This window comes from Molossus molossus, unplaced genomic scaffold (assembly GCF_014108415.1).
Source record: "Molossus molossus isolate mMolMol1 unplaced genomic scaffold, mMolMol1.p scaffold_m16_p_27, whole genome shotgun sequence".
Classification (NCBI taxonomy): Eukaryota; Metazoa; Chordata; class Mammalia; order Chiroptera; family Molossidae; genus Molossus; species Molossus molossus.
In genome coordinates, this window is record NW_023425363.1 from 2,131,387 (window position 1) to 2,155,045 (window position 23,659).

The window sequence follows — 23,659 nt, forward strand, 5'->3', positions numbered from 1 at the left end:
GCCTGGGTTGCGGGCTTGATCCCCAGTGGGGGGGACGAGCAGAAGGCAGCTGGTCGATGTTTCTCTCTCACATCGATGTTTCTATCTCTCCCTAAAAAATCAATAAAAACATATTTTTAAAATGGGCAGAGGAATTGAATAGGCATTTTTTCAAAGATGACATACAAATGGCCAGTAAGTACATGAAAAGGAGGTCAGCATCATTAATCATCAGGGAAATTCAAATCAAAACCACCATGAGGTATCATCTCACACCAGTTAGAATGGCTAGTATTAAAAAGACAAGAACCGCCCTGGCTGGTTTGGCTCAGCAGTTGGAGCCTCGGCCCACAGAATAGAGAGTCCTGGGTTCGGTTCCTGCTAAGGGCATGTACCTTGGTTGCAGTTTGTCCCCGGCCCTGGTTGGGGCTGTTTGGGTGGCAACTGGTCACTGTGTCTCTCTCACGTTGATGTTTCTCTCTCTTCTCCTCCCCCTGCTCTCCCTCCTGCTTTATCTGAAGATAAATGCAGATATGTCCTCAGGTAAGGATAAAAATAATAATAATGATAATAATAATAATAATAATAATAAAATTAAAAATAGAATGAACTACCACATGATTCATCAATTACACTTCTAGGTATATATCTGAAGAAATTAAAATCAGCATCTTAAAGAGATATCTGTACCCCCATGTTTATTGCAGCATTATTTACAGTAGCCAAGACATAGAAACAACCTAAGTGCCTCAGTAGATACATGGAAAAAGATAAAATGTGGTATACAATGGAATATTATTCAGCCATGAAAAAAAAGAAATCTTGCCATTTGGGACAACAAGGGTAGACTTTCAGGGCATTATGCTAAGTGAAGTAAGTCATACAAAGAAAGACAAATACTGCATGGCCTCTCTTAGATGTGGGGTTTAAAAAACAAACTTATAGAAATGGAGAACAGATTGGTGGTTGCCAGAGTCAGGGGTTGGTGAATAAGCAAAATGGGTGAGAGTGATCAAAAGGTACAAACTTCCAGTTATAAGATAATTAAATTCTGGAGATGTAATGTACAGCATACTGTATTATATATTTGAAAGTCGCTAAGAGAGTAAATCTTAACAGTTTTTATCCCAAGAAAATTGTAACTACATGAGGTGATGGATGTTAACTTATTGTGATCATTTCACAACATATACATATTTCAAATCTTTATGTTATACACTTTAAAGTTATACAATGTTATATTACAATTATATTTCAATAAAGCTGAAAACTTAACATTTTAAAGTGATTTACAAATCATAACAGTATTATAGTATTCTGTATTTGTCTTCATAGTTACCAGTGAGTTTTATGCTTTTGTGTTGTTATTTAGTGTCCTGTCATTACAATTTGAAGAAATCCTTTTAGCTTTTCTTATAAGGCAGGTATAGTGATAAACTTCCTCAGCTTTCATCTGTCTGGAAAAGTCTTTAGTTTCTCCTCATTTCTGAACAACTTTGCCAGTTATAATATTCTTGATTGGCAGTTATTTTCTTTTAGCGCTTTAAATAGATCATCCTACCCTGGCCGGTTTTGCTCGTGGTTAGAGCATCAGCCCACAGACTGAAGGATCTTGGGTTCAATTCCCAGTCAAGGGTATGTATTGGGTAGAGGTTTGATCCCCATCCCTGATCGGGGTTGTGCGAGAGGCAACCAATTAATTGTTTTGTCTCTTTCACATCGTTTCTTTCTCGCCCCCCCAACCCCCACCATCTCTCCCTTCTATTATTTAAAAAAATCAATGAAAAAATATCCTCAGGTAAGGATTAACAAATATATAATCCTACTCCTTTCGGGCCTGCAAAGTCTCTGCTGAAAAACTCACAAATAGTCTTATACAAACTCCCTTGTAATGACAAAATGCTTTTTTTTAATCTTTCTGCTTTCAAAATCTTTATCTTTGAATTCTGATAGTTTGATTATAATGGTATTTGGTATAGACATTGGGATCATCTTATTTAGGATCATTTGGGTTTAATAAATCTGGATGTCCATCCCTCTTCCCATATTTGGAAAGTTTTTAGCCATTATTTAAAAAAATAAGTGTTCTTCTCCTTTCTCTCTTCTCTTTCTGGAACTCCCACAATGCAATATTAATTATTTTATGGTGTTTCATAAATCCTTTAGTCTTTCTTTAGTCTTTTTCCCCTCTGTTCTCCTCTAAATAATTTCAAATGACCCATCTTCAAGATTGGGAACTTTTTCCTCTGCTTGAGTGAAGCTGTTATTGAAGCTCTATTGCAACTTTTCTCTGTTCAGTTATTCTTTAGCTCCAGAATTTCTGTTTGGTTCTTTTTTAAAATCTAAGTTCTATCTGTTGATATTCTTATTATGTTCATGTATTAATTTCCTGGTTTCATTTAGTTGTCTGTGTTCTACTGTAACTTTTAAAAGATGATTATTTTGCCCTGCCAGTGTGGCTCAGTGGTTGAGCATTAACCCATGCACCAAGAGGTCACCGGTTTGATTCCCAGTCAGGGCACATGCCCAGATTGTGGGCTCGATTTCCGGTGGGGGGGGGGGGCATGCAGGAGGTGGCCAATCAATGTTCTTTCTCATCAATGTTTCTTTATTTTTTTCCCTCTCCGTTCCTCTCGCTAAAAATCAATAGAGAAAAAAAAAAAGATGATTATTTCATTTAATTGTCTGTGTTCTATTGTAGCTTTTTAAAGATGATCATTTTAAGTTGCCCTCTTACAAAGCAGGCAACATGTCAGTCTCATAAAGATGATTATTTTGAATCTGTTGTCAGAATTTATAGATCCCATTTCCTCATGATTGGTTATTAGAGATTTATTTTGTTCCTTTGGTTACATAATATTTCTATGATTTGCCCTGGCCGGTTTGGCTCAGTGGTTAGAGCGTTGGCCTGCGGTCCAGAGAGGTCTGGGTTCAGTTCCCGATAAGGGCAAGTACCTCGGTTGCAGTTTGTCCCCAGCCCTGGTTGGGTCGTGTGGGAGGCAGCCACTCAGTGTGTCCCTTTCACATCGATGTTTCTCTCTCTCTCTCTCTTCCTCTCTCTCCCTCCCACTCTGTCTGAACAAAAAATGGAAAAATGTCCTCAGGTGAGGATTAAAAAAAAAAAATTATTTCCATGATTCTTTAGGTTTCTTGTAAATTTACATTGGTGTTGGAACATTTTAAGAAATAGCTACCTTTCCCAGTCTCTATGCAGTGCTTTGCAAGGAAAGACCTTCATCTACCTGTCTGGCTAGAGATTCGGGGAGCCTCTCAAACATTATCATAAATGTGCACGAGCCTCCCCTTTCCCTCCCTCCTGTGGAAGAAGACTCGTGGTTGTGCACCTTCTCCCAATCTCTCAGAGCTGTGCTGAACACAGTGTCACCTCCTCTCTTCTTTGTCTTTAGCTGTCCCCAAGCATCCAAACTATTCCTGTCCCTTCAAGTGCTCTGGGTGAGGCAAGACATTCCTCAGGCATAACCTCAAAAAGGCCAAGAATGTTGAATACAGGCTCCACTCTCTCATCCCCAAGGGAGAAGTAACAAGCTGAAGTAGTCTCTCTTGCACTGAGCTGTGCGGGCTTGGGAGGAGCAGAAGTGGGTCAAGTGAAATTGCTCTTAGCTATTTTGGTGCAGCCCTTCTCCACTTTGTGCTGCTCTTGGATGCTGCAAATTCTTAACTGGATTCTGGACTCTTCAAAGTTATTTTGTTCTACATATTGTTAAATCAGTGCTTCTTTGTATGAGGTATAAGGGCTGGGGCTTTATATTCCACCATCTTACTGATGTAACTCCATATACTGATTTTAATATGTTGCCCGATTGTTTATTAATACTTTACTTAGAATTTTCCATTTATATTCACATTCCATTTTAATTTGTGTTTTCTTTCATTTATTCAGGTAATACTGGCCTCATAGAATGAGTTAGGAAGTGTTCTTCCTCTTCTATCTTTTGGAAAAGCTTGTGAATTGGTATTCCTTAAATGTTTGGTAAAATTTGCCAGTAAAGCAGTATGAGACTGGGCTTTTCTTGTGGGTAGTTTTATGATTACTAACGCAATCTCTTTACTGGTTACAGGTCTACTGAGATTTTCTATTTCTTTTTATTTATTCTTACCCGAGGACATTTTTGCATTTATCTTCAGATAGAGCAGGAGGGAGAAAGGGGGGAACAGGAAAGAGAAACATCGATGTGAGAGAGACATCAACTGGTTGCCACCCAAAACTCCCCATCCGGGGTTGGGGACAAACTGCAACCGAGGTACACACCCTTAGCGGGAACCAAACCCTGGACTCTCTGGTCCACGGGACGACACTCTAACCACTGAGCAAACTGGCCAGGGCAAATTTTCTATTTCTTATTGAGGCAGTTTTGGTAATTTGTTCCTAGAAATTTTTCGATTTCATCTAAGTTATCTAATTTACAATTATTTTTAGTATTCTTTTTTTTAATCTTTTTTTAAAATTAATTTTTGTTACAGAGGTTTCTCCTTTTCCCCCCACTGATTCCCCCCTCCCCCTCCCTTTCTGCCCTGTCCCCAGTTTGTTGTCCATGTCCATTGTTCATGCATACATGCATATAAGTTCTGTGGTTTATCTCTCCTCCACCATCCCCTCTTCTGGGGATTGTCAGTCTGCACCCCACTTCCACGTCTCTGGGACTACTGCATTCCTCAGACTGTTATGTTCATTATATTCCACAAATAAGTGAGATCATATGATACTTGTCTTTCTCTGTTTGGCTTGTTTCACTTAGGATGATACTTTCCAGGTCCCTCCATGTAGTCTCAAAGGATAAGAGATCTTTCTTTCTTACAGCTGCGTAGTACTCCATTGTGTATATGTACCACTACTTTTTTATCCATTCATCTACTGATGAACACCTGGGCTGTTTCCAGATCTTAGCTATTATAAATAGTGCTGCTACAAACATGGGGGTACATATATTCTTTCTGATTGGTGTTTCAGGCTTCTTAGGGTATATTCCTAGAAGTGGGATCACTGGGTCAAATGGAAGTTCAATTTTTAATTTTTTGAGGTAACACCATATTGTTTTCCATAGTGGCTGCACCAGTCTGCATTCCCACCAGCAGTGCACTAGAGTCCCCTTTTCTCCACACCCTCGCCAACACATGTTGTTTGATGATTTGTTGATGGTGGCCATTCTGACAGGTGTGAGGTGATACCTCATTGCTGTTTTAATTTGCATCTCTCTGATGATTAGTGATGATGAGCATTTCTTCATATGTCTCTTAGCCATTTGTATGTCCTGTTTGGAGAGGTGTCTATTTAGTTCCTCTGCCCATTTTTTAATTGGGTTCTTTGTCTTCCTTTTGTAGAGTTGTATGAGCACTCTATATATATTGGAAATTAACCCCTTATCTGATATATCATTGGCAATTATGCTCTTCCATACAGTGGGTAGCCTTTCTGTCTTGATGATTGTATCTTTCTCTGTGCAGAAGCTTTTGAGTTTGATGTAGTCCCATGTGTTCATTTTCTCCTTTGTTTCTATTGCCTTAGGTGATGTGTCAGTGAAAATTCTGCTGCGTATGATGTCTGAAATTTTTTTGCCTACAGTTTCTTCTTTAGTATTTCTTTATAATTCTTTAAATTTCTTTAAGGTTGGTAGTATTAGAATAAATGCTCAAATACAATTCAACCTTTTCTCTGCTTAATTGGCTATAGTAGTGACAGGTAGCCCGGGCCCATTTATTGTCTGGTTTCACTTACATGCTTCCACTGGTGGGAAGCTTTTGTTGTCAGTGAGTCTTGGGGTCTTGGTTGGTGGGTGTGGGCTGGGGGTTGAGTCTGCAGCAATGCAGATGAGCATCGGGTGCTTCTTTGGCAGCTTTGGTTCCTCATGTGGTTTGTTTCCTAGTGTCTGGCATTTCCTGTCCAGCCACTACTCCTGGTCTTTGTTCTCCTGTGGTGGGAAGCTTACGACATGGCTGTTAGGAATTATATTGCCTTGTGAGTCCTAACACAAACCTGTGAAGAATTTTTGTGCGTTTATTTCAGGCAAACTGACCATGATTGCTGGGAAGCAAACTCTCAATGGATTCAGATAATGCTCCGAAGAAGGGCAGTTTTGCACTTTATTTTATACATTATAATCAAAAGATGTAAGTGGGTTACATGAAATCTAATGATGATAGAGAAAGCAATGGGGGTGGTGGTGGTGGTGGACAAAAGTAAAATGATAAACACAGGCTTCTTTTACATAGGTAGGTACAGGAGAGTTAACAAGTCAACAATTAACATGATAATAAAAATGAGGGGATTTGTTATCTTTGTCTAGGTGCATTGGTTGTACCCTGAAGGGTCTGGGAAAAGGGAAGCTACCCTGACACCCTGACATTCCAAAGGTATGTTATCATAGATGCAAACAGACAATAGGCTCTCCCTGGCCAGTTTGGTTCCTGGTTCCAGGCCAGCTGACTAAAGAATTTCAGGTTTGGTCCCCAGGCCCCGCTGGGATCAAGAGAGAGGCAACCAATCGATGTGTGTCTCTTGCAACGATGTTTCTTCCTCCCTCCCTCCCTCCCTCCCTCCCTCTCTCCCTCCTGCTAACTCGAAAAAAAATCAATGGAAAAAGTATCCTTGGGTGAGGATTTGTTGTGGTGCGACAGAGTCAAAGAAAGACCACTAGAGAACTGAAGTCCAAATAAGAGCCGTTTATTAGCCGGCTGGCGTCTGATTCCAAACAGCCCTGTGACAGAGTCTTTGGAATCAGCCCCGATATGCTTTATTACCTGCCTTTTATACCTCATAGCAAAAGTTTAGTGATATAAGAAAACAGTTTCTTCTTGATCTAATGCCCAGGGCTACAACAATGTTGTATAGAATTAGTTTGCCTTGCAGATAACAGGAGCACCCAGGGACATCCAGGAACACCCAGGGACACCCAGGAACACCCAGGGACACCCAGGAACACCCAGGGACACCCAGAAACACCCAGGAACCCAGGAACACCCAGGGACACCCAGGAACACCCAGGGACACCCAGAAACACCCAGGAACCCAGGAACACCCAGGAACCCAGGAACACCCAGGGACACCCAGGAACACCCAGGGACACCCAGAAACACCCAGGAACCCAGGAACACCCAGGAACCCAGGAACAACCAGGAACACCCAGGGACACCCAGGCATTTCAAGATACATTGGGTCACACTTAGCCCCGAGCTCCACAAACACAATGCAAGCCCAATTCCTTGAGATTGTGGGGGAGGTCGAGTCTCTGATTCAAGACCTCCAGGCTCTGTGGACTCTTGTCAGACACATAGCCTAGCCGGCTCCCAACAATTTCTTGGTTCAGGGGTCTTTACTAAACAGGTTCAGTTAGAGGGCACACAGTAACTTTCCCAATCATCAATTATGGAGCTATAAACAAGTCAGCACAATAATTTACCAATCATCAATTATGGGGTTGTAAATATGCCAGCACAGATTAACAACAACAACAAAAAAGACAATAGGCTCAATTAAAGTGAAAGTTGACCTTTGTCAGGGAAGATTTTAGCCTAGGACATGGGTACCCACCATAAACTGCTTTTCGTTTTTAAAGTTTTTGTTGTTGTTGTTAATCCTCACCTGAGGCTATTTTTCCATTGATTTTTTTAGATAGATGAAAGGGAGAAAGAGAAATAGAAACACACCGATGGGACCAACTGGGACGAGATGGGCCCTGCAACCCAGGTATGTGCCCTGGACCAGGAATCAAACCCTTGACCCTTTGGTCTGAGGGCTGGTGCTCTAACTGCTGAGCCAAACTGGTCAGGGCATAAAAGGTTTTCATTTCAGACCATCCTTTGTGGTTACTTTAGGTCTCCGAGTTTGCAAGGGTTTCCATGGCCCCTTTTCATCCACAGTTTTATTATTATCTGATATATCTTAGAAGTCATCTTTTATATATTTTATTGAAAACAACTATGGTGACGGAGGAAATGAATTTTGAATTAAATATAAACCACCGCAGTCTAGTGGTTAGAGCTACCATATCAGACAGCACAGGTCCAGCAGTTAGATCTCTCTATTTTAATGGGAGAAAGAAATAACCAACTGCTGCCTATGAACGGTTTCAAGAGAACTCACTTAATAGAAAGAGAAATTTTAAAAGAGAAACCAGCACAAGATTTGCACAAAGAAACGGAAGGGGGTGGGGGGACAGTTTTTGTCAGTAACACTCATAAGAAAATAGTCTATGGTCAAAATTTAGCACCAAACTACTAAACTTAAATAACGTAGTGAAGCCATACCTCTATAAACGGTGGACAAACACAGATCCCAGGGCACAGGCAGAGGCAAGGAAGATAGCAGGAGATGAACTAAACATACGACTGAGCAGGAAGAAGAAGCGTCAAGCCGGCCAGTGTGGCTCGGTGGTTGAGCATCCACCCATGCACCAAGAGGTCACCAGTTCGTTACCGGTCAGGGCACATGCCCAGGTTGTGGGCCAGATGGCGGGGGGTGAGGGGGGTGGGGGGGGGTGGGGGGAGTGGGGGGTGGGGGGGGTGGGCATGCAGGAGGCGGCCAATGCATGTTCTCTCTCATTGACGTTTCTCTCTCTCTCTCCCTCTCCTTCTTCTCTCTAAAATCAATAAAAGGAAAAAAAGAAGCGCCAAACTATGAAAAGGAGATGGGAAGCGGAAATGGGCGGGGGCTATGGTGCTGCTGTTTTTTTTTAACAAAAATTCTAGAACTGCTTAGCTCTTTGCATTACGTGCATGTATAACAAACAGTGTATGCCTGACACCCACCTGCAGTGCTCGAGTTCCCGGCACCTGGTTTCTCCCAGGAGGAGTGGTCCACGGCTCCCTCCCGGCCTGGGAGAGCCCCGCCCATGCGCCTTTCTGGGAAAAGGCTTTGCCTGTTCTTCTGTCTGATGAACGAGCCCCCTTAGTCCTGGCGTCTTCCTCCAGCTCTGCCTCGGAACATCCTGGCTCCATTTTCGCGTCTCCTCGCTTAGATCTCAATCCCGGTTCTGCAGTTGCTGCTGCTGTTCTAAAAGTTGCAGGCCGTCCCCCAGGCCCAAGTCTCCACGTCCTGGCCTCCCGGGCCGCCTCCCACCCCAGAGCACGGCCCCACTTGGACCTCAGGTCTCAGGGTCCCAGTTCGTTACCCCTGGGCATCTGCGCTGTTCTTCTTGATCGCCTTCTGTACGGAGCCGGGGTTGGAAGAGCCGCCCTTTTTTGGTCACCACGGAGGTGAGGCTTGTTTACTATCACCATGGAAACCCCGAGCTGCAAGCCCTGGGCGGGGCTTCGGGAGGGGCGTGGTCAGAGCCCACGGGGTGGGTAGAGGACCTCAGGTAGGTTTCCCCCGCCCTCCGGGACAGGGAACCCCGCAGCTCCATCCAGAACTGGGGCTCAAACCAGCGCCCTGGGCCTCTTGGCAGCGTCAGGCCCGTCGGAAGCAGCGCGGCGCCGGTGCACGGTTCGGGGAGCACCGTCTTTCAGAAGTGGGCACGGGCACCTGATTCTCGAGTGGATAAAGGACGGCTGTGTTAGGGTGAGAGGGAGGCGGGGGCTGGAAGGAGAAAGACTGTGGGGAAGGAGGGGATGTGGGGCAAGAAGTCAGAGGAATTTCGTGAGGGATTTCCGGGGATAGAGTCACGTGGGGAGGGGCCCCCACGACGTCCCATTGTGACGCACGCAGAGCCTCAGCCAGGACCGCAGAGACCGGAGGGAGAGTCTGCCAGCGCCCTAGGCTCCGCCCTTCTGCTCTGGTGGGACTTGCTACTCTCCCCCTCAGCGCTCATCCTGTGAGCTGGCCCCTCTCACCTGACCCTTACAAGAAACCAGTCCCCCAATGCCACCTTCATTTTGGATTTCTAGCTTCCAGAACTGGGGAGATCTGTTGTTTAAGTCACCCAGTCTATGTTATTTTGTTATGAAAGTCTGACTAGACTAATACATTAGTCATCAGGGAAATGCAAACTGAAACCACAAGATAACTGCAACTTACTAGGATGGCTATGATCAATAAAAACAAAATATCAAGTGTTGGTGAGGATGTGATGTGGAGAAATTGGAATTCGCATATATTGTTGGTGAACGTGTAAAATGGTGTGGCTAGATGGAAAATGGTTTGGCATTTCTTCAGTAAGTTACACATGGAACTACCATATGGCCCTAGATATATACTCCAAAGAATTAAAAACAGCTGTTTAAAAACTTGCACACACGGATGGCAAAGAGGGCTCCTGGGTGAAAGATGGAAACCTTATTCTTCCAGGTCCACCTGAAAGTACAGAAAGGAGCAATTCAGACCTGGAGGCACCTTCCTTCTGCCCAGATCAGGCCTTTGTGACACTGACCACAAATGATTCCTAGCCAAAGGAGCCCTGGTGCTCGCTCATCCCTGAACCGGGAGGCTGGCGGTTCTCACCACCCCACAGGTCTCAGGCTCCATGAGAAAAGTTTTAGAGACAGGCTTTGATGAAGTCATCCTGGTAGCTGTTCTGGACAGTGGCGATTCTGCTCATCTGACCTTAACGAAGAGGCCTGAGTTGGGTGTTACGTTAACTAAACTCCGCTGCTGGTCACGCAGTATTCAAAGTGTGTGTTCATGGATGCAGATACTCCGGTCCTAGCAAATACTGATGATCTTTTTGAGAGAAGAGTTGGCGGCGGCACCAGACCCAGGGTGGCCTGACTGCTTCGATTCTGGGGTCTTTGTGTATCAGCCTGCAGTGGAGACGTCGGCCAGCTGCTGCGTGTCGCTTCCAAGAAAGGTAGTTTCGATGGTGGGGACCAGGTTTTACTGAACATGTTTTTTAGCAGCTGGGCAACAACAGATCTCAGAAAACACCTGCTGTTTATTTATAACCTAAGCAGCATTTCCATATACTCCTACCTCCCAGCATTTAAAGCGTTTGGTGCAAATGCCAAAGTCGTGTATTTCCTGGGGCGAATCAAACCATGGAATTATACTTACAATCCTGAAACAAAAAGCATTCAGAGTGAGTCCCAGGATCCCACCATGACTCACCCCAAGTTTCTTAACCTGTGGTGGGACATTTTCACCACCAGCGTCTTCCCTCTGCTTCAGCAGTTTGGCCTTGTCACGGACACCCACTCATACCTAACCGTGGAAGATGTCTCGGGAGCCATAGCCCATCTGGCCCTTGGGGAGACCCCAGCTCCATCCAGCACAGCCTTTTGTGTCCTCAGAAGAACGGAAAGAGCGGTGGGAGCAGGGCCAGGCCGATTACATGGGAGCTGACTCCTTTGACAACATCAAGAGGAAACTTGACACTTTTCTCCAGTAGAAGCACTGTGTCTTCCCAGGACACATCCACTTCACCGGCACTTTTCTCTGATACTTAGAGCCGGGTCTGTTACAGTTGCTAGAGGATTTCACTAAAATTCATCACAGAAGGACGAAACAGGGTGAGAACAGGGCAGAAATTATGAAGTAGCAGTTCTGTTATATGGACAGTGGCCTGTTTTTTAACCCTAGGCTTCTTCAGCTAATGTTTCAGATGTGCTGTTATGCCAATCGCCAACATGTGCGGTAAGGGAAACTCAGTCTTGAACTATTAAGATGTCTATGCCAGCTCCTAAGGCGCGCTGAGCCGGCGCCAAGTCAGCCTCCCTTAGAATGGGACGCGCTGTCTCCGGCTTGCTGCTGTGCCCTGCACTAGACCAACTGCGGTTTACAGTTGGCCAGGGCCTGCCGGAGTGATTGCAGTTCTGCTCTCAGGGGCACACTGCCGAGAGCAACACTGCGGAGTGACCCACACCACAGATGACATCAACCCATTTCTTTCCTAGCCTTAGTGTCCGAAAATGCTCCCCAGGTCATGCACTGCGAGGCAGCAGGCTACGATGCTTTTGTTCAAGCCGTGTATCTGAAAACAGCAGTGTGTTCTCAATGGTTACCTGCACTGGCACCTTGTATGAAAAATAAAAAAAATAAAAAAACAAAAAACATGGGGGTGGGGGTGGGGAGGAGGGTGTCAATGGATAAAAAAGGAGAAACATCTGTAACAAAAATAAAAGTAAAAATAAAATAAAAGAAACGGGAAAACAAAATCTTATACACAAAAGTTCATAAAAGCACTATTCACAATTGCCAAAAAAGTAGAAGCTCAAATTTCCATTAGCTGATGAATGGATAAACAAATGTGGTATATTCATAAAAGGAAAGATTATGCAGTCATACAATGAATGAAGTGCTGATACCGGCCATCACATGGATGAATCTTGAAAGCATTGTGGTGAGTGAAGAAGCTAGCCACAAAGGCCACATATTGTATGGCTCCCGTTACATGAAACAGTCGGGTCTAGAGGAAGGGGAGGGTGGGAGGAGCTTGCTCAGTGGTATGCCGTTTCCTTCTGAGGTGGAGGATGGTTTGGACCGAGAGGGCAGTAGAGGTGGTTGGTGACTGCACAGCACTGTGAGTGTGCTATATTGTACTTGATAATGTTAAAATGGCAAATTTTGTTATGTGCATTTTACCAAACTACAATAAAAAGAATATTAGGATTGTGCCCAGTAGACCCTCTCTGATAGTAAGTCCTCTAATATTTGGAAGGGCCTGCCTCCTAGAGCCTTTAGGCTACATGGTTCCTGGGAGAGACGGGCCCATCTCAGAAAGAAATGTGGTGGCTTTTGTCTAATGGAGTAGATGATACTTCCGTAGGCAGAGACCACAACTTTGGAAAGGCATTTTAACAGATTCATTCAATTTGGACTGAAAGGCACAGAGACATTACAAATTAGAAAGAGGCCCCTGGACCCCAAACCTGTGTGGGCCTACTCAGTGAGTGGCAAGCGGGAGCCTCCTGTGGAACAGAGGACTGGTCGGAGCGCAGAGCCGAGAGCTGCAGTCTATTCTGGGGAGTCGGAAGAACCGAACTGCATTGGAGACCTTCGGGCTGGGCCAGGCTGGGTTCGGGTTGCTCCGTGGCTGCTGCGCATCTCCCAGGCTCCCTCCTTTGGAACTCAGTGTCGCCGGCAGCGAGCCTGTCTCCGCTTCCCTGTAACACGCTGGGCATGTGGGAATGTGTTTAATTCTCAGATTGCCTCGTTTCCGGTACCATTCCCCCGGAAATGTCTTGAGGAGCCTCCTCTTCTGCATCCAGACCTAATGTAGATGATTATATCCTAACGCTGGAGTCCAAGCCTGATGCCACACTGGGATGAGAATTTTCAGTTTGGGGAGAGTCTGTACCTTTTACCTGAGAGAAGAATATAAATAATTTGTGGCCATAGAATGTATTGTGGCTGCAAATCCTTTGAAGCATCGCCCAGTAAGAGGTGGCAGTGAGTATCTGTCAGCACTGGGAAGTCTGCTTTGACCAATAGAAAATGGACCCATAGCTTAGACTGTGCCAGCCTCTGAGCCAAGACCTTAAGAAAGTGACACTTCCCTTTCCTAACTCTTGGAGCAGTCTGGATCCTGACCTGTCCTGTAGGAGGGCCAACTCTGTGAAGCCACCGCGGTGAAAGGACAGTCCCACTGAGCCTAGCCTGCCAGTCAGACCTGGCAAAGGGCTTGACATGACTGCCCTGCCTCTCTGCCCACGAATATCCCCGTGGCCTGAGTGCACACATGTGGATTAACTGGCCAGATTCTTGACCCCCACACTTGTGACATATAATAAATGGCATTGTTTTAAGTCACCAGCAAAAGTCTCCAGCCCCTCCTGCTTGGTTTCACGTGCTCACGCTCATCCCCGTGCCCCGGAACCTGTAGAACATGGCAGCCCCTACAGCCAGCGTGTTTGGGATGTTTCTTCTCTTCCAACTGGCAAGGTGACCCTGGGCAAGTCATTGTCCCCAAGCCCCAAGTATGTCTTTGCAGAGTGGGACATCTGGTTCTACAGAGCACAGAGTGTGGCATAGATGAGGCTGGAAAGGAAGGACTGTCACAGGATGTGGTTGGGGCAGGAAGTAGGATGAGGCACTTGCAGAGACTTCTGCAGATTCAGTCACGTGGGGAGGGGACTGCATGACAGCACAGACATCCCAGTGGGACACACGCAGAGCCTCTATGGGTACTGGCGGGGTGCGAGGGGCAGAGATAAAAGCCAGGCTCGGCTGGCAACCGACCCAGAGTCTGTGAGGAGGGGGAGCTCTGTGACTTCGTGCCTCCCCTGGGCCTGCCTTCCACACCCTCGGAGCCCACCCTGCTGAGTGTGTGGTGCTCACCTTCCAGCCTTAGGCCTCAGGTCTCCTGCTCCAGCCTCAACCATCACCTGTGAGGGCCCAGGGCTGGGGCTGCTACATCCCACACTCGAGTCTCCCAGGTCCATCCCTGCCTTGGCCTGGGACCCCCATTTAAGACCTGCTGCTTCTGTTCTTCATGGCCATATCTGACCAGCACTGGGGGTGGGGAGCAGGTGAGAAGGATGGATGCCACAGGACAGTGCCTCTGTGCCATGCAATGCCTTCAGGTGTGGGCACAAATGGCCCCTGTGGAGGCTGTGTTCCAGTTGGACGACTCTAGATCCTCTAGAACAAATTTGGTCTGAAAAACACTGAACCTCTGGAAACATCCATGCAAGAAGCTGAGCTAGATCGTATAGGAACTAAAATAAGTGAGGGTCATGCTCTGTGGAGAAAAAACAAAATAAATAATGAGGAACTAGGTTTTAGGAGTATCTAAAAGTTTTAACAAGCTGCCTTTTTGACCTATGCAAAGAAACAGAGCCTCAAAATAAGGCTTAGAAGAACCCCCAGGCCCTAAAGGTGTGGGGAGGACAGTCCTCTGGAAGACCCCTGGATTGTTGGCTAACAGTTGTCCTGGGGGAGATGGGAGACTGAATCCTGAGAATCCCCTGGAGTTTGGGGAGCTGATAATCATTTCTATTTTATTCTTAGGAACACTTCCTTCAGAAAGAAAAGATTATCAATTGACTAAACAACATTAAACATGTTCAAAAATATCTCCCTAAAAATGCAAGTCCTTACTATACTGTCAAAATATGAATGGAAGCCAAAGCAGAAAATCTCTTGTAAAAAAAAAACCAACAAAAATAGCAAGTGTCTTCAGAGGAAGCTATTTCACATCAGAAAGGGGAAAATGAATAAAGACCATTAAAAAAAAGATGAAGTAAATAATTCAAGAGCAGACTGGGTGTGAAGATTAAATGAAGTAACATGTAAAGCACTTACTATAGTACCAGGGCCGTAGTGGGTCCCCAGGAAAAGTGACCGATAAAACCTGAATTTTCAGACCACTCAGAGGAAGTCAGTGGTGAGTCATTCTGTGAGATGATTCCCCAATTCACACACCCATCAGATAAAGAGAGAGGCCCATGCTCTGCTTGTCCTGGGCATTCAATTAGAGTGATTTGGTTGGACTTCGTTATAACCTAATTGGAGAAGAACAATACATTTTAGAGAGAGGAGAAAGAAACCATACAAGAAAATGAAGTGGAAAAGGGGTCTGCACACTGCCATCTTCTGGCTTACATTACTCCACTGTAAATATGAGCAGCAAACCTAGTCACTACTCATGCTTGGGGAGAACCGAGAATCAGGTGAAATTATCTAGCACTCCCCCACAGCCTTGTCAGCTCTGTACACCAGCACTCCTCAGAGTCCTAGATTCTGACATGTTTGTGGAAGCTGAATAGTCATGCTAAATACTAAGAAATAAAAGAATGTTCTCTCAGGAAACATTTCCAGAGCCCTACTTTGCTTAGTCCTTACAACAGCCCTTTGAAATAGGTTACACTGTGCTCAGTTTAGAATTGAGGAATCCATGACAGAAAAGTGGGGTGACCTGCCCAGTGTCACACAGCTAGTAGGGAGCAAGCACAGGACTGGCACCTCTGTTCCCTGACACCAGCCATCTGGTGTACTTGCTACCACCTTCTCGGTGGGATGGATCTTCTCACAGTCACCCTTCCTTGTTTATGTTGCTGACGACATCTTAAGCCCATAATAAAATTCTGATAAACAAACAATAGGGACAAAGCTTACCTTATAGTTAAAACCATACGCTATGGTCCTGACTGGTTTGGCTCATTGGTTAGGGTGTTGGCCTGCGGACCGAAGAGTCGCGGGTTTGATTCTGGTCAAGGGCACGTACCTCGGTTGCGGTGCGGGAGGCAACCAGTCGATGTGTCTCTCACACACAGATGTTTCTCTCTCTCTCTCTCCCACTCTGTCAGAAAATAAATGGAAAGATATCCTCGTGAGGATTTAAAAATATATATATAAATAAATAAAACTATACATTATATTGGAAGACAGCTGTTTGGTCCTAGAGGACCAAGAGATTGCCATCAGGGCACCTGGGCCCAATCTCCCTCCCTTGGTCTTGCTGTTGATGGTATTAGAGGGGGGCTGCCAGTGAGGTCTCTCTGCATGTAACCCCCACTCACTAAGCTCACTATCAGCTGCTTTAGGTGAACATGAGTAAGCAAGGCCTTTGGGTTTAGTTAAATGTCAAATTCAGATCTCTAGGCTGAAAAACATCTCCAGAGCTGAGTTCAGCCAACATTGTCACACGAGGCAAAGGTAAATGGAGAAAGTCACATTTTTTGTCATACAGGGTCTAGCTGGACAGGAACCTTGTCTCCGCATGCACAGCTGTTACCCTAACAAGCGCTAAGCTCTGCTCCTGGCATTTCATTCCTCACGTCAGGGGCAGCGTGCTGCCCCAGTCTCTTCTGACCACGAACAAACATGGCAACCTTCTAAGTAGACAGCGCGCTTACACTGAACCGTGCACGTCCTCACCGTGGCGGGTCGCCGAAGGTTGAAGGGGAAGCACAGAGAGAATGGTGCAGCAATTGTTTCCACTTGTAATACTTTTGGATGCTCCCATTTTAAGGGAAGATGTCTTTCCTAAATAAGAATTTTGAGGCACAGCTCAAAGAATGAAAACCTGGCAAAAACCAAAATCATCATGCAAATCTAAATGCCTGAATTTCGCAAACTCCCCGGATCTGCATTTTTTAACCTCTTTGCAGCAGCTAGACTCAAATCCTATCTCCCTCTCAGGGGCTGATGAGTGGCCTTCCTGTCAGTAAGCAGGAGGCTGCAGCCTGGAGGACACCTGTCTTCTGCCTGGGGCTCCAAATGGTGTCACACTGATTTCCCATGAGTGTTTCTGATGAAAACTTCAAATGCTCCAATGGTTCCAAGGGTATTTTTTCTTCTGGAGAGTGGAGAAGTTAGCAATGTCCTCCAGCTACTCTCCCCCACAGCTGGCCCTGGCCCTTCGCGGGACAAGGCAGTAGCGAGAGGGCTCAGCCCTGTCCTTCTGACATGGGACTCCTCCAACAGGCAGTCTCTGCTCCAGAGCTCCTCACCCAGCAGGCAGACACCAGCCAGGTTTGCATCTCTAATAACTTCAGCTTCTGCTCATCTCCTCTCACATACTGTCCAAGTCAACTGGGCATTCCTCACTGTCTGCACACATTCTTCCAAAGAACCCAACCTGCGGCCAGTCTGTTTCCCCAAACTGCATTATATAGGGAGAACCCACTCTACAGAGCATCCTCCTTGTTTCCTTGGGGTTCAGCTTTTAAATCCTTGGTTGAAATATGTTGGATAAGGAATGTGTAACTCTAAAAGGTAGAAGACATCTTCAACGGGCTTTGTGGAGTTGGAACACTTTCAGGCCCTTAGAAAATAGGAGTCAAGACTTTTTTTTTAATCCTCACCCGAGGACATTTTTCGATATTTTGTTCAGATAGAGTGGAAGGGAGAGAGAGAGAGAGAAACATCGATGTGAAAGGAGCTGGGAACAAACTGCAGCCGAAGTACGTGCCTTTAGTGGGAACCGAACCCTGGTCTCTCCAGACCAAAGGCCGATGCTCTAACCGCTGAACCAAACCAGCCAGGGCCAAGTCAAAAGATTGTTTTACGGCTAAGAAATAGCAACTGCCCAGGTCTGAGGTGATACTAAATTATGCAGGGACTAAACTGAGTAGAGACTGAGAAGCCAAACTTAACATGTGTTTCTCAGGGATGGGAACACCGTTGGCATAATCCCTGCATCCTTTCTCCTCCATAGCAGTTACTTCTGAACTTTTCACTACTACATCCCTTTATTCCAGTGGGCTTATACAGTCATTACTAAAGACACACACTCACTAAGGCCAGCTTCCCTGCCTCGCTCCCTTAGAAATCTAGACGGAACTTGTACCACAGAACAGTCAGGATGGCTCCTGGCGCTTCCTTATAAGCCAGTTTTGATGCGAACAATCCTAAAGATGCATCTTTGCACTGTTTCTCTAATACATATTCTCTGGAAGAGGGAATGCTTAGACAAAAACACTTACCATCCAAAAAGCCAGTACCGATTTACATTCTTTTCCAGTCTAGCATGAGAGTATCCCCCAACACCCTTGTCAATGTTGGTAATTATCATCCTTTTTTTTTGGTATTTAATTGGACATTGATTGTTTTTAATTTTGAAAATGTCCATATTTTACATAAGTTTATTTCTTTGAAAAATAAGGTTTAGTTTTAATTTTGGTGAGCAGCAGGGCTGCACCAGACCCAGTTCCTCTTTTCCTCCTACAAAGACTGGAGCCCATTCCAGATCTTTCCTTCTCTTAAGAACATCAGACTCGGTGGGTGTTGTATTTGTTGAATTAAGATTGATGATTCATGTTCTTAAATAAACAGACTAGGATAGTGGTTTATCTTATTTAGATGATTTTTTAAATTTAAGAGCTCATTTATTCACTTATTTAATAACGTTAATCCCAAGAATGAAGGTATCTGTTGAGAAGGGATCCTGGCAAATAATTGGGTTCACATTTATAAATAGAGCCAAGCAGCTGTCGCTCAAAAGAGGCCTCAACAAGGGCCTCTCACTCAAGGCCTGCTTAGGGGAGAAGCCTGCAGTGAACTGCCTGCTGGCACTGTGTTCCTGCCCTCTAGCCAACCCTTATCAAGGAATTCCTGCAATCATATTTCAGCCAGTAGGACTGAGCCTTTCCCCATCCAATCAGAGATGTGAAGCTATTTCATTAGCTTATTCGCCAACCAATCACAGCAGTTCCATTCTGACCAATCAGGACAAGGCTTTTTGTACCAATCAAACTATGAAAATTTGGAGTCTTCATTTGCATTAGGAAGGACCAATCAAGGACCAGAAGTAGGGACTTTTCTCTACACAAGTCAGCTCAGAGAGCACCCAAGGGCTGACTTGCAGCCCTGCTGTTTCGTGATTGAAATAGTATTGAGATATTTCACAGCCATACTATATAACTGAGCTGTTTGCATTGAATAAAGTTTCCTTCTTCACTGCACCCAAAATTGGGGATTCCTGTTAAATTGGCACCAAGGACCATTGGTTGACAATAGTTTTATCTTTTATTTAATAAAAAGTAAAAAGCACTATCCTAAAGCAGAGACTTAAGACTCCCATGAGGTGGGCAATGTGCCATTGAAAATTATGCTAGGGAAAAATATTGATTAAATCATGGGGACAGCCCTGGCAGGTTTGGGTCATAGAGCATTGGCCTGAGGACCAAAGGGTCCTGGGTTCAATTCTGATCAAGGGTACCTGAAGCAGTTGCAGTTCCATCCCGGGCCAGGGCCGTGCACAGTTGATGTGTCTCTCTCACATCGATGTTTATCTCCCTCCCACTCTGAAAAATCAATGGAAAAGTGTCCCCAGGTGAAGATTTAAAAAATAAATAAAATCATGGGGACAATATAAGGGGGCACACGAGAAAATTAACATTATGTACAATATCATCTCATCTCAATAGTGAATCTGAAGTGACTGGAAGGAGAATGTTGATGTTCCCTTTTTTCACTCCCCCCCAAATCAATATGAGGCTTTTATTGCATCTTTAAAATATCGCAAATAAGTGTGACAAATCACTTGGCATCTTGGTGTTTCTGTAGCCAAACAACTTAGACCTTATTTATCAGCCTGCTGAACAGGCATTTGGATACCATCCAAATATTTTCTGATATCCTTGTTTTTAACTTGTGGAGTGCTGGATCAAAGCAGCTGAATTTGATACAGGTTCAATGTCGCTTCCTTCAAGAATCCACTCATCTTTCTGGACTTGGGACAGGCTGGTATTCTTTCTTGATCTGGGTGCTGGATCCACAAGTATTTTGCACTTTGAAAAATTCATGGATATTTTTCTGTATGTGTGCTATTTGTCATTGAAGATTCAAAAACATATTTGGGATATATATGTAGCCAGTAAAAAATCTGCTTCAGATACTATTCTTACGCACTGAAAGTGTTTATTTTTATAGTTTAAAAGTGGTAACATTTTTGCGTTTTCCGAGCTTATTGGTCAAGTCCACTGTCTTCCGGCTGTGGGCGCTGCTCACCCCTTTTCTTTCCCCCTCAGGAGAGGCCAGGAGGAAGGGGCCCGGCCCAGCGTGGTGTTGGCCACCTCGCTCCGAGTGCTTCGCAGCAGTGCCCCCTGCCACTTCATGAGTCGGGCAGGGACCGGCAAATGAGGCCGCAGGAAACTGAGAACCCTGCTGGCCTCCACCCGAGGCCGCCTCTCTATCCCCGCTGCCCTCCGCCGGGCGCCCAGGGCCCAGTCGCGGCGCGCCCGCCCCAGCCCCAGCCCCGCCCCCTCCACTTCCAGTGCCGCTCCCTCCGCCCCAGCCCCGCCCCGTCCACCCCCGCCCTGGTGTGTCGCCCGGAGGAGGAGGGAAGCACCGAGTCTCCACCCGCTGGTGGCGGGGCTTCCACGCCGCAATCAGGCTCAGATACTCCAGAAGCGCCCCTTTCTCAAACCCTCAGGGGCAACGTTGGAGCATTCTCCTTTTATTTATTTATGTGTTTATGTATTTATTTTTCTCAGCTTTGTTGAGATGTAACCGAATGTGACATTATGTAAGTTTAAGTTGTACAATGTCTAAAACTGACCAAGTACATGGACATGAAAGAAGGGAGATGACGGTGGAATCGGAGGGGAAGGGGGCAGGGGTGGGCTTGGGGGTGGGGAGGGGGCAGGAACAGATGAACCAAATGATTTATATGCATGTGTGCATCACCCAAGGTCGCAGACAATAGGGCGGTGAAGGGCTGGGCGGGGCGGGAACCAGGTGGAGGGGAGCAATGGGGGAAAGGGGGGTACATCTGCAATAGTCTCAACAATAAATATTAAAAAGAGTAATCAATAAAATGAAAAGGCAACCTGTGGAATGGGATAAACCATTTGCAAAACATGTATCTGATAAGAGGTTAATATCCAAACTATGTAAAGACTCATACAACTCAATAGCAAACAAACAAATTGATTTCTTAAATTGGCAGAAAAATTGAACGTTTTTCCAAAGAAGACATGCAAATGAACAAAAGGTACATGAAAAGATGCTTTTTCTCTTGTTAAACGTGTTCTGGCGTTCGGGAGCGACTACACAGTCCTTCCCATCTCCGGGCCACGGGACCCTGCAGGCACAGCGAGGACTTCAATAATGCAGAGCCACTCTCTCGCTGGGACCTCGTGGCGCAATGGTAGCGCGTCTGACTCCAGATCAGAAGGTTGCGTGTTCAAGTCACGTCGGGGTCACATTTGGCTATTTTTCTTCTCCTCTTACAGAGCAGTGTAACAAACGGAGTAGAAACCATGAATAAGAAATTTGGCTTCATGAAATCTGGTTCTCTTTCCAACAGTACAGAAAAGCCCGCTCCTTTTTATTTCATCACGAATACTATATAGGACTTACCAACTTGCGACTGCTAGAGGAAGAGGTTCCTTCTGGGCCTCAGAGTGAGCCCGGAGAGAGTGTGGACCCACCCAGCCAGCAAATCGGCAAGCGCCCTGCCCACCTCGGCTCATTCTGCGGTGGCCCCTGAGGTTGCCTGTCTTCGTCCACCCCAGCTCCACCCCCTGCCTCCGCAAGGCCACGCCCACGTCTACCTTGTGGGTAATTTAATTCACTCCTGGAAAGGTCCAGGAGGTGAACCTTCGGTCCCAAACAGGACTGGTACCATTTGCTTGTCTGTTTCCTTGCTTGCCTTGATCATCTCTGATTTCTCTTTGTCCTAGGCGTACTTTCTGGTGGTCATTCTCTCACCACTCTCAGAAGCTCTATGGATTCAGCTACATCTATAAAGCCTAGATATTCACATCAATATTGTTGGTTAATAGTTTTTTAAAAAAAAGTTCTGCCTGTTCACTAGCAGAGAAATGTATAGAAAAAAAGCAAGTTGCATAAAATATTAAAAACAAAAAAAAAATGTAAATGCATACTGTACATGTGAATGGGAATTATATACACCAACTTTGGAATATGGTTACCTCTGCAGAATGAAGAAGGGGTAAAGACAATTTCTAACGTGTGTTTTTTAAATAAACATTTTCAAACTATTAATATTCATTAAATTTGGTTAGAGGTTTCATGGAATCTAATATTTTGAAACACGAGTTTCAGGTTGGAATTCACTCTACATGCATAGTCCAAAACTTCCAAATCAAGAAATTAATTTATAATTTCCCAGGTTAGTCGGACCCATGGCATGCTGGCAGAAGTCGAGTTAAAGTCTCTCTGAAAGAAATACATTCTCAAAACAGGCCTTCTAGTTCTCACACATATAAAGTCCGAATCAAAACTTGCTCATAATATCTTTTTAAAGAAAATAAATTGATAAAGATCTTATAACTAAAAATAATCAAAATCAGATCTACATACTTCAGATATGGGAATTATAAGTTCCAAGATGGACAATTATCCATTTCGTTTTTTAAAAATTAAAGAGAGAGCCTGGCCAGTGTGGCTCCGTTGTTGAGTGTTGACCCATGCACCAAGAGTTCACCAGTTCAATTCCCGGTCAGGGCACATGCCCAGGTTGTGGGCCTGATCCCCAGTGAGAGGCATACAGGAGGCAACCAATCTATGTTCTCTCTCAGTCATAAAAGGAACTTTACTTTCCTGCCTCTCTCTATATATAGAACACTGGCTTTGGGACAGCCAACTGCCATGTTGTGAGATTAAGTTCCCAGGCTAGTTAAAACAAGAATAGAATGGTTTTCTCATGCCTCAACCTAGTTGAGTTTAACAATTTAGCAGCTCTATCAGAGTGACTCCATTTTATTTTTTTTCTCTTTTCCTCACTGGACTGTTACTGGGTACAGTAGTCTGACTTCCTACAAGTCTGACATATAGAAGGCTGGCTTCCTGGGCTGGTTACTGTAAATAAGGGGTTAGTTTTATGGACTAATTTTAGTTAGTTTTGCTCCAGACTGACTGTGGGTCAGAGTTCTATATTATATATGGTTGTCCATTTGTACATTTAGTCTCTCAGAGAATATTTGCCAGCTGCTTCCCTACATGGTCACTGCAAACTGTGGTCTTGACAAAAGCTCACAGCTCATGTCAAGTGACCCTGTCCACAGGGCTCCCTCTGTCCCCAAGAGCTGGAAACCACTGCCTCTTTCAGGTCTGCAGACCCCAGGGTGAAAAAGCACGGCCCCCCTTCCTAGCCTTAAGAATTCTTAGGATAAGGTTTTCTCTGTGTAGGTGTCCAAAGGAGTAACCCCATGATGTACCTCTGTGATATGTCTCATTGCTGTGGCTAGAACTTCCAATACTATGTTGAATAACAGTGGTGAAAGTGGATATCCTTGCCTTGTTCCTGTTTTTAAAGAAAAATATTTCAGCTTTTCAGTGCTAAGTATGTTAGCTGTGGGTTTGTCATATATGGCCTTTATTATGTTGAGGTATCTTTCCTCTATCCCCGCTTTGCTGAGAATTTTTTTCTAAATCATAAAT

General features: G+C 45.0%; 1 non-coding gene and 1 pseudogene across 1 annotated transcript; both read left to right on the plus strand.

Moving 5' to 3' along the window:
• The first annotated feature begins 10,167 nt into the window (after positions 1-10,167).
• On the plus strand, positions 10,168-11,255 carry LOC118641226 (annotated as a pseudogene).
• Positions 11,256-21,384: 10,129 nt separating this feature from the next.
• Positions 21,385-21,456, plus strand: TRNAW-CCA. The gene has a single exon. It is a non-coding gene; the product is annotated as a tRNA-Trp (tRNA).
• The last annotated feature ends 2,203 nt before the right edge of the window (positions 21,457-23,659 follow it).